The sequence below is a fragment of the Ctenopharyngodon idella genome, chromosome 3, assembly GCF_019924925.1.
Source record: "Ctenopharyngodon idella isolate HZGC_01 chromosome 3, HZGC01, whole genome shotgun sequence".
In the NCBI taxonomy this organism is placed as follows: domain Eukaryota; kingdom Metazoa; phylum Chordata; class Actinopteri; order Cypriniformes; family Xenocyprididae; genus Ctenopharyngodon; species Ctenopharyngodon idella.
The window spans coordinates 48,953,014-48,963,925 of NC_067222.1; the positions used below are offsets into that span (position 1 = coordinate 48,953,014).

At 35.4% G+C, this 10,912-nt stretch overlaps 1 non-coding gene across 1 annotated transcript; it reads right to left on the minus strand.

The window, feature by feature from the left end:
- Positions 1 to 728: 728 nt before the first annotated feature.
- On the minus strand, positions 729 to 847 carry LOC127510259 (5S ribosomal RNA). The gene has a single exon (XR_007929513.1). It is a non-coding gene; the product is annotated as a 5S ribosomal RNA (ribosomal RNA).
- Between the last annotated feature and the right edge of the window lie 10,065 nt (positions 848 to 10,912).

Consider the following 10,912-nt stretch of genomic DNA (forward strand, 5'->3'; position numbering starts at 1 on the left):
ACCTCCTCATCAGCCATGTAGACGGGCAGATGCATGAAAGAGACAACATAGTCTCTGCTTTGCAGCTTCTTCACCTCACAGGTTACTCCATTAATTGTTAAACCATCCAATAAAAGGTCTGTGTCATTTTCATTTTCCAGTGTCACCTCATGTTCCTTAATTTGTTTAGGTCTGACTGCTAAAATCTTGCCCTCACCAATCCGCTCTGCCACTGCTTTTATAATGTCCGCCGCCCTTGCATCTTTCACTTGTCCTAGTTCCACCGTCACTGTTGCTTCCTTCAAGTACACTCTTTTCCCACTCTCTCTTCTTGCTTCATTTGGATTACCATCTCGTTGTCGTTTAGCCAGTCCATTGTCATTCCCATGCCGTATTTCGTCCGCCGTTGCCACGTCGTTTACCTGTTGGTCCATCCATTGTAAACAAACAAAACACCAAAAACAACAACAAAAACAAGACGCAACATAGCCAAAGAAATTCCTCCCAAACAGCACAAGCTGCTGGGAGGAAAAACTTAAACGAAAAAGAACTTAAACACCTAATAAAAAATAAGACTGTAACAAAAAACAAAACTACAAAACAAAAAGTTTGGTGAGCCTCTCCCACCAACTGCAGCCAAACACAATGTGGTACTCACTAGCGCCCTCAGAGTGGTATGGCCGTAAGCGAAATCTGTAGCCAAGATTGGGCTATTTAAAATGTTAGAACAATAGTGAAGTAAAACAAAAAGCTTACAACACCTGGTATTCCCAGGCGGTCTCCCATCCAAGTACTAACCAGGCCCGACCCTGCTTAGTTTCCGAGATCAGACGAGATCGGGCGTGCTCAGAGTGGTATGGCCGTAAGCGAAATCAGTAGCCAAGAGTGGGCTATTTAAGATATTCAGAAACCCTTCTTTTTTTTTTTATAAAATATTTTTTTATTTTTTTTAAATATTCTTCTCTTTTTGCTCTTCTTCCATACACTCTATTCTTTTAATCCACTCTTTTGGTATTGCATTTTTAATAATTTCATATTTGTTTGTTATTTCTTGCTTGCTGTATTCTTCTTTCGCTACTTCCATTGCATCCACAACATATTGTATTGGTAAAAATCTCTCACTCTCGTTATCCCCACTTCCATCCATTTCTTAAAAAATATTTCTTTCCCTTGATTTAAAATATTGTTATTTAAGAACAGAGGTTGATTTAAAATGTTTTCTCTCCCATGCGGATCATACTCGATTCTCGTTAAAAACTTTCCCCAAGCACTAAAAATTTCTCTATAAAAGGCAGGTAATCCTTCCGTCATCCAAATTTTTGTTTTCATCCATAAAATCCCATCCCCCATGTTAAAATCTCCACATTTATTTAAAAAGTATTTCGTTGTTTTCTTCCACTCAGTTTTGTTCTCTTCATTTAGGTACTTCTTAACAATTTTCACTCTCATAGCATTTTTTCGTTGCTCCACATCCATTAATCCTAAGCCCCCCTTTTCCACCGCCCCTAAAATTGTGTTATGTGCAATCCTCGCTGGTTTCCCCTCCCATAAAAAGTCAAGAAAACATTTCTTCAACCTCTGTTCTGTCCATAAAGGCATTTCAGATACATATAAAACATACCAAAGTTTAGAAACCATTAAAACATTCAATATTAAAACCTTTCCCTTCAAGTTTAAAGTTCTTAATTTCCAAAAATTTAACCTCCTCTCTATATCTGTTACTAGTTGTTCCCACATTTCATCTCTTACTTTCTTCTCATTCTTCCCCATTAAAACTCCTAAAATCCTCATTTCTTCCACTTCCTTGAAATTAAAACAATCCGTTAAAACCATAGCTTTACCAAATTTCATATACACTGTTTTATCCTCATTTACTTTACTTCCAGACCCTCTACAAAACTCTTTTACAACATTCATTACTTCTTTAACACTCCCTTTCCCCTTTACAATTATCGTCGTATCATCAGCGTATTGAAAAACTTTCCCCTCAGCCTTATTTTCTTCAATTTCAATCCCTATTATTCCTTCTTTCTGTCTAATTGCCAATCCTAACGGTTCTGATACAAGTGAATATAGTAACGCAGAAAGCGGACAACCCTGTCTTATCGAGCGTGTTATTTTAAAACAATCTGTTAAAAACCCATTACATTTTATTTTTGTTAGTGCACCCTTATATAAAATCTCAATCCATTTAATAAAATTCTCACCAAAACCAAAACTCCTTAAAACCTCAAATAAATACCCATGCTCAACCCTATCAAAAGCTTTTTCGAAATACAGACTAATTACATATTCTTCTTCATTTTTTTCTTTCATGTACCAAATTGTGTCTCTTATACTTATCGTTATGTCGGCTATATCCCTTCCTTTGACTCCATATGCTTGGTTTGTTTTAATTATACTTGGCATTACTTCTTTTAGTCTGTTTGCTAAAACCTTCGCTAAAATCTTAAGGTCTTTGTTCAACATCGTGATCGGTCTATAGTTTTTTAAATCTACTTTTTCTCCTTTCCTTTTATATATCAGTTTCATTAACCCCATCCTTGTTCTTTCATTAATTTCTTCTTTTTCAAAAGTGTCCTTAAAAACCTCCTTTAAAATCTTTATTAAAACTTCTTTAAAACATATATAAAATTCAGTTCCCAAACCATCTATACCTGGACTTTTCTTTTTATTCAGTTGATTTATTGCTCTTTCAATCTCTTCTTCTCTGATTTCTTGGTCACATTCTTTTTTATCTTCCTCGCTTACTTTTGCTTTTATCTGATTCAACAATTTCTTTTTTTCCTCCTCTTCCACACCTCTTGCACTAAATAAATCCTCATAAAAATACTTTATTTCTTCTAAAATCTTTTCAATCCCTTCTACAATTTCCCCATTTTTTCCTCTTATTTCTTTTATCGTTTCAGCTTTCCCTTTCTTTTTTTCCAAATCAAAAAAGAACTTTGTACATTTTTCTCCCTCCACCACATATTTTGCTTTACTTCTTAGCCTCGCCCCCTCATATTCTTTTTCTTCTATTTCTTTCAGTTTTCCCTCCATTTCCTTTATCTTTTGTATGTCTTTATTTTCTTTATTCAATTCAATTTCCAAACTTTCTTTTATTTCTCTTTCTTTGTATCTTTTACATTTCTGTATTAAGCTACAATATCTGATCGAGAATTTTTTAATTAAAAACTTAACATTCTCCCACCATATTCTCTTATCCTCTCCATACATTAAATTTTCCTTTTCTTTTTCTATAATTTCTTTAACTTTTGCAACATAATCTTCATTCTTTAAAATCTGCGTATTTAAAATCCATACTCCCGGCCCTCTTTGCATTTTACTCCAATCCACTATAAAAAATAAAAACTTGTGATCACTAAAACTGGTTTCCTCATACTTAATCTTTTCTATAAAATTCTCCACATTTCTACTACATAAAACAAAGTCAATTCTAGTTTGGCATACAAACTGCCCCACTATTTGTCTCCTTGAAAATTCTTTTTTCTGTTCATTCCTCTCTCTCCACACATCTATCAGATTATTTTCTTCCATTAATGCTTTCAATTCTTTTCTTCCCGTATCCGTTTTAAAAACCATTCCTTCAGCCATATCTTGCTTGCTAAAAACTGTGTTAAAATCCCCCATCATTATAGTTTCTTTATACTTCTTTACAATATTTCTTAAAACATTAAAAAACTCTTTCTTTTCCTTCTCCTCCACTGGTGCATGTACATTTACTAAAATCAAGTCTCTTCCTTCATATTTTGTCTCAACTGCCATACACTTCCCCATCCTGTCCTTATACACAATTTTACTCACTTTAAAAACATCATCCTTCATTAGAAAAGCCACACCTCTCCCAAACCTCCCATCTCCATTATTATATAAAATACCTCCATCCCATCTCTTTTTATAATCAATCATCACATTTTCTCTCCAGTTTGTTTCCTGTAGTGCAATAATATCTTCCCTTTTGCATTTTTCTTTTACTTTTTCAAATTTTCCAATGTCTAACAGCCCCCTTGCATTAAAAGTAACACAACTTAAAACCATTAAAAGAAAGAAAAATAAATACTTAAAAACCATTATTCACCATTTTCTCCCTCCAGACCCATTAACACATCATATCTATTAGTTTTTGTCATTATTTTTTTTCTTGCACCTTCCAAATTTGGTTTTACCTTCAGTGATCTTCTTCTTATTTGTCCTCTCCCCCCTCTGTCTTTGTCCATGCTGTCCCTCTTTACTTCTTCTTCACTGTCAGTTTCTTTATTTTGATCCATCCTTTCATGTCCATCTCTCTCCACGTCCTCCATAAAAGTATTAAAACTGTCCGATATCTCCATTTCTGTCCATTGAGTGTCCTGCTCCTTTGTTTGTTCGTTATTAATAATGTTGTCTTTTTCTCTTTCTCCTTCATCTCTGTTGGTTGTTGCTGATTCCATTTCTTTTTGTTGTAGTCCTTCTTCCTCTTGTCGTTCATCAGTTTGTCCATCCTCCTCGTTGTTTCCTTCATGCACCTGTCCGTCCACCTGTTTTTCCCTTCCTCCTTCCACTCCTTCCATCCAGCATTCACATTTGTTTAAGACTTCCTGACACTCCGGGCACCTAACAGCATTGCACTCCCTTGCAAAATGTCCCCGTTCCTCGCATTTGTAGCACGTAAAATTGGGGCAATCTTTCAGCAAGTGATCCGGGCTCATGCACAGCCTACAAGTTTTCACTTGATGGCTGTGCATCACCCGGAAGTACTGTTGCCCTTCGGCTGTCTCTAGACTCGTGCTGTATGGCAACGATGCCACTTCCTTAGGGAATCGGACTTTCAGGAACCTTGTTCCGTCCTCAATATCGGTGCCCGGGTAGCATCTCCTTTTAATTTTACTTATGGGATCAACTCCCCATCCCTCCAATTTCTCTAAAATTTTTTCATCATCCAGGTAGACGGGCAGGTGCATGAAGGAAACAACATAATCTCTGTTTTGTAAGTTTTTCACTTCACAGTTCACTCCTTTTATTGTCAGTCCATCAATTAGTTTCTCGCATGTTTCTTCTTTTTCCATTGTCGGCTCATATTCTTTCCCTTGCCTTGGTCTCAGTGCTAAAATTTTGCCATGTCCACATTGTTCTGTTACAGCTTTAATAATGTCCTCCGCTCTCACCTCATTCACATTCTCAACATTCACGATCACCGTAGCTTCCTTTAAATATTTCCTTTCAACAAAATTTTCTCTTGCACCTTGTTTAGTTCCATTCCTAGCTCGTAGTTGTTGATCCAGACCAGTGTCGTTTGCCATTTGTTTTCCTCCAGCCAGTCCAGTATCGTTTGCCATACGTGTTCCTCCTGCCAGTCCAGTGTTGTTTGCCGTGCGTCTTCCTCCTGCCAGTCCAGTGTCGTTTGCCGTTCGCGTTCCTCCTGCCAGTCCAGTGTCGTTTGCCATACGTGGTCCTCCAGCCAGTCCTGAGTCGTAATCCATTGAATCCATCCGAAAAAAAAGTAAAAAAGAAGAAAATTTAACCACCCTCCAGCCAGCAAAAAGCTGCTGTTAGGTGGTTTAAAAAACAAAACAAAAAAGAAAGAAACTAACTTTAAAGTACAAAAAAAACAAAAAACAAACACAAGAAATGAAAAACAAAACGGAGGAGAGCCTTCCTCTCCTAACTGCAGCCAAAACACACTACGTGAAGCTCAATAGCGCCCTCAGAGTGGTATGGCCGGTCTCCCATCCAAGTACTAACCAGGCCCGACCCTGCTTAGCTTCCGAGATCAGACGAGATCGGGCGTGCTTTTTTTTTTTTTTTTTTTTATTAGGAAATTTCAGCCAATAAAACACAATAAAATAAGTAGTACAATAAAAATTACAGTTTTTCTTACACAATCACCTTTACATCACATATCTACTTTACATCACATATCATACATTATACATTTAAAAATTCTCCTTCACTCCCCGGCAGCTTCCACATCAGTTCTTTTAAAACACAAAAAACTTGTGGAGTAAAAACATGATAAAAAGCATCCAACATATTTTCACATTTAAAATACACATAAAGCCCTTCCATATCCACTTCTGTTTTTCTTTTAAACACAGTCCAAACATCCAATACAATTTTTTCTTTTTTCGCCACAATTCTTCTCTCCCATATTGCACTTTTCATCAACATTACCCACAGATTTATGAATTTTTTGTTTTGACACTTCTTTTCCCAACCAAACATAACCACTCTGTTCCATTCCATTACATTTTCATCCCACTCCACAGTCAAGTCTTTAACCACACATTTACATTTCTTTAAAAACTCCTCCAATTCTTTACAATATAAAAACATATGTAAAATCCATTCTTCCTTTTCTTGGCACACTTTACACATTGCATTTTGTTCCATCCCAATTTTATTTAAAATAGACTCAGTAAAAACCACTTTATGCCTTATAAAATACTCCAAACATTCCAACTTTGTCTCCACACATTTTCCCCTCATATTTCTCCATATACACTCTTCTTTTAAATCTTTGAACTTTTCTCCCCAGTACTTATTTACAATTGGCTCTTTAAAAACACCATCTCTAAAAACACAATAAAACATTTTTACAGTACATTCTTTAAAATCACACAATTTTTCCCCCAGTTTCACATAAATATTCTTCTCTTTTTGCTCTTCTTCCATACACTCTATTCTTTTAATCCACTCTTTTGGTATTGCGTTTTTAATGATTTCATATTTGTTTGTTATTTCTTGCTTGCTGTATTCTTCTTTCGCTACTTCCATTGCATCCACAACATATTGTATTGGTAAAAACCCCTCTTTAAACTCATACAAAACATCTCTCACTCTCGTTATCCCCACTTCCATCCATTTCTTAAAAAATATTTCTTTCCCTTGATTTAAAATATTGTTATTTAAGAACAGAGGTTGATTTAAAATGTTTTCTCTCCCATGCGGATCATACTCGATTCTCGTTAAAATCTTTCCCCAAGCACTAAAAACTTCTCTATAAAAGGCAGGTAATCCTTCCGTCATCCAAATTTTTGTTTTCATCCATAAAATCCCATCCCCCATGTTAAAATCACCACATTTATTTAAAAAGTATTTCATTGTTTTCTTCCACTCAGTTTTGTTCTCTTCATTTAGGTACTTCTTAACAATTTTCACTCTCATAGCATTTTTTCGTTGCTCCACATCCATTAATCCTAAGCCCCCCTTTTCCACCGCCCCTAAAATTGTGTTATGTGCAATCCTCGCTGGTTTCCCCTCCCATAAAAAGTCAAGAAAACATTTCTTCAACCTCTGTTCTGTCCATAAAGGCATTTCAGATACATATAGAACATACCAAAGTTTAGAAACCATTAAAACATTCAATATTAAAACCTTTCCCTTCAAGTTTAAAGTTCTTAATTTCCAAAAATTTTACCTCCTCTCTATATCTGTTACTAGTTGTTCCCACATTTCATCTCTTACTTTCTTCTCATTCTTCCCCATTAAAACTCCTAAAATCCTCATTTCTTCCACTTCCTTGAAATTAAAACAATCCGTTAAAACCATAGCTTTACCAAATTTCATATACACTGTTTTATCCTCATTTACTTTACTTCCAGACCCTCTACAATACTCTTTTACAACATTCATTACTTCTTTAACACTCCCTTTCCCCTTTACAATTATCGTCGTATCATCAGCGTATTGAAAAACTTTCCCCTCAGCCTTATTTTCTTCAATTTCAATCCCTATTATTCCTTCTTTTTGTCTAATTGCCAATCCTAACGGTTCTGATACAAGTGAATATAGTAACGCAGAAAGCGGACAACCCTGTCTTATCGAGCGTGTTATTTTAAAACAATCTGTTAAAAACCCATTACATTTTATTTTTGTTAGTGCACCCTTATATAAAATCTCAATCCATTTAATAAAATTCTCACCAAAACCAAAACTCCTTAAAACCTCAAATAAATACCCATGCTCAACCCTATCAAAAGCTTTTTCGAAATCCAGACTAATTACATATCCTTCTTCATTTTTTTCTTTCATGTACCAAATTGTGTCTCTTATACTTATCGTTATGTCGGCTATATCCCTTCCTTTGACTCCATATGCTTGGTTTGTTTTAATTATACTTGGCATTACTTCTTTTAGTCTGTTTGCTAAAACCTTCGCTAAAATCTTAAGGTCTGTGTTCAACATCGTGATCGGTCTATAGTTTTTTAAATCTACTTTTTCTCCTTTCCTTTTATATATCAGTTTCATTAACCCCATCCTTGTTCTTTCATTAATTTCTTCTTTTTCAAAAGTGTCTTTAAAAACCTCCTTTAAAATCTTTATTAAAACTTCTTTAAAACATATATAAAATTCAGTTCCCAAACCATCTATACCTGGACTTTTCTTTTTATTCAGTTGATTTATTGCTCTTTCAATCTCTTCTTCTCTGATTTCTTGGTCACATTCTTTTTTATCTTCCTCGCTTACTTTTGCTTTTATCTGATTCAACAATTTCTTTTTTTCCTCCTCTTCCACACCTCTTGCACTAAATAAATCCTCATAAAAATACTTTATTTCTTCTAAAATCTTTTCAATCCCTTCTACAATTTCCCCATTTTTTCCTCTTATTTCTTTTATCGTTTCAGCTTTCCCTTTCTTTTTTTCCAAATCAAAAAAGAACTTTGTACATTTTTCTCCCTCCACCACATATTTTGCTTTACTTCTTAGCCTCGCCCCCTCATATTCTTTTTCTTCTATTTCTTTCAGTTTTCCCTCCATTTCCTTTATCTTTTGTATGTCTTTATTTTCTTTATTCAATTCAATTTCCAAACTTTCTTTTATTTCTCTTTCTTTGTATCTTTTACATTTCTGTATTAAGCTACAATATCTGATCGAGAATTTTTTAATTAAAAACTTAACATTCTCCCACCATATTCTCTTATCCTCTCCATACATTAAATTTTCCTTTTCTTTTTCTATAATTTCTTTAACTTTTGCAACATAATCTTCATTCTTTAAAATCTGCGTATTTAAAATCCATACTCCCGGCCCTCTTTGCATTTTACTCCAATCCACTATAAAAAATAAAAACTTGTGATCACTAAAACTGGTTTCCTCATACTTAATCTTTTCTATAAAATTCTCCACATTTCTACTACATAAAACAAAGTCAATTCTAGTTTGGCATACAAACTGCCCCACTATTTGTCTCCTTGAAAATTCTTTTTTCTGTTCATTCCTCTCTCTCCACACATCTATCAGATTATTTTCTTCCATTAATGCTTTCAATTCTTTTCTTCCCGTATCCGTTTTAAAAACCATTCCTTCAGCCATATCTTGCTTGCTAAAAACTGTGTTAAAATCCCCCATCATTATAGTTTCTTTATACTTCTTTACAATATTTCTTAAAACATTAAAAAACTCTTTCTTTTCCTTCTCCTCCACTGGTGCATGTACATTTACTAAAATCAAGTCTCTTCCTTCATATTTTGTCTCAACTGCCATACACTTCCCCATCCTGTCCTTATACACAATTTTACTCACTTTAAAAACATCATCCTTCATTAAAAAAGCCACACCTCTCCCAAACCTCCCATCTCCATTATTATATAAAATACCTCCATCCCATCTCTTTTTATAATCAATCATCACATTTTCTCTCCAGTTTGTTTCCTGTAGTGCAATAATATCTTCCCTTTTGCATTTTTCTTTTACTTTTTCAAATTTTCCAATGTCCAACAGCCCCCTTGCATTAAAAGTAACACAACTTAAAACCATTAAAAGAAAGAGAAATAAATACTTAAAAACCATTATTCACCATTTTCTCCCTCCAGACCCATTAACACATCATATCTATTAGTTTTTGTCATTATTTTTTTTCTTGCACCTTCCAAATTTGGTTTTACCTTCAGTGATCTTCTTCTTATTTGTCCTCTCCCCCCTCTGTCTTTGTCCATGCTGTCCCTCTTTACTTCTTCTTCACTGTCAGTTTCTTTATTTTGATCCATCCTTTCATGTCCATCTCTCTCCATGTCCTCCATAAAAGTATTAAAACTGTCCGATATCTCCATTTCTGTCCATTGAGTGTCCTGCTCCTTTGTTTGTTCGTTATTAATAATGTTGTCTTTTTCTCTTTCTCCTTCATCTCTGTTGGTTGCTGCTGATTCCATTTCTTTTTGTTGTAGTCCTTCTTCCTCTTGTCGCTCATCAGTTTGTCCATCCTCCTCGTTGTTTCCTTCATGCACCTGTCCGTCCACCTGTTTTTCCCTTCCTCCTTCCACTCCTTCCATCCAGCATTCACATTTGTTTAAGACTTCCTGACACTCCGGGCACCTAACAGCATTGCACTCCCTTGCAAAATGTCCCCGTTCCTCGCATTTGTAGCACGTAAAATTGGGGCAATCTTTCAACAAAGTGGTCCGGGCTCATGCACAGCCTACAAGTTTTCACTTGATGGCTGTGCATCACCCGGAAGTACTGTTGCCCTTCGGCTGTCTCTAGCCTCGTGCTGTATGGCAACGATGCCACTTCCTTGGGGAATCGGACTTTCAGGAACCTTGTTCCGTCCTCAATATCGGTGCCCGGGTAGCATCTCCTTTTAATTTTACTTATGGGATCAACTCCCCATCCCTCCAATTTCTCTAAAAATTTTTCATCATCCAGGTAGACGGGCAGGTGCATGAAGGAAACAACATAATCTCTGTTTTGTAAGTTTTTCACTTCACAGTTCACTCCTTTTATTGTCAGTCCATCAATTAGTTTCTCGCATGTTTCTTCTTTTTCCATTGTCAACTCATATTCTTTCCCTTGCCTTGGTCTCAGTGCTAAAATCTTGCCATGTCCACATTGTTCTGTTACAGCTTTAATAATGTCCTCCGCTCTCACCTCATTCACATTCTCAACATTCACAATCACCGTAGCTTCCTTTAAATATTTCCTTTCAGCAAAATTTTCTCTTGCACCTTGTTTAGAT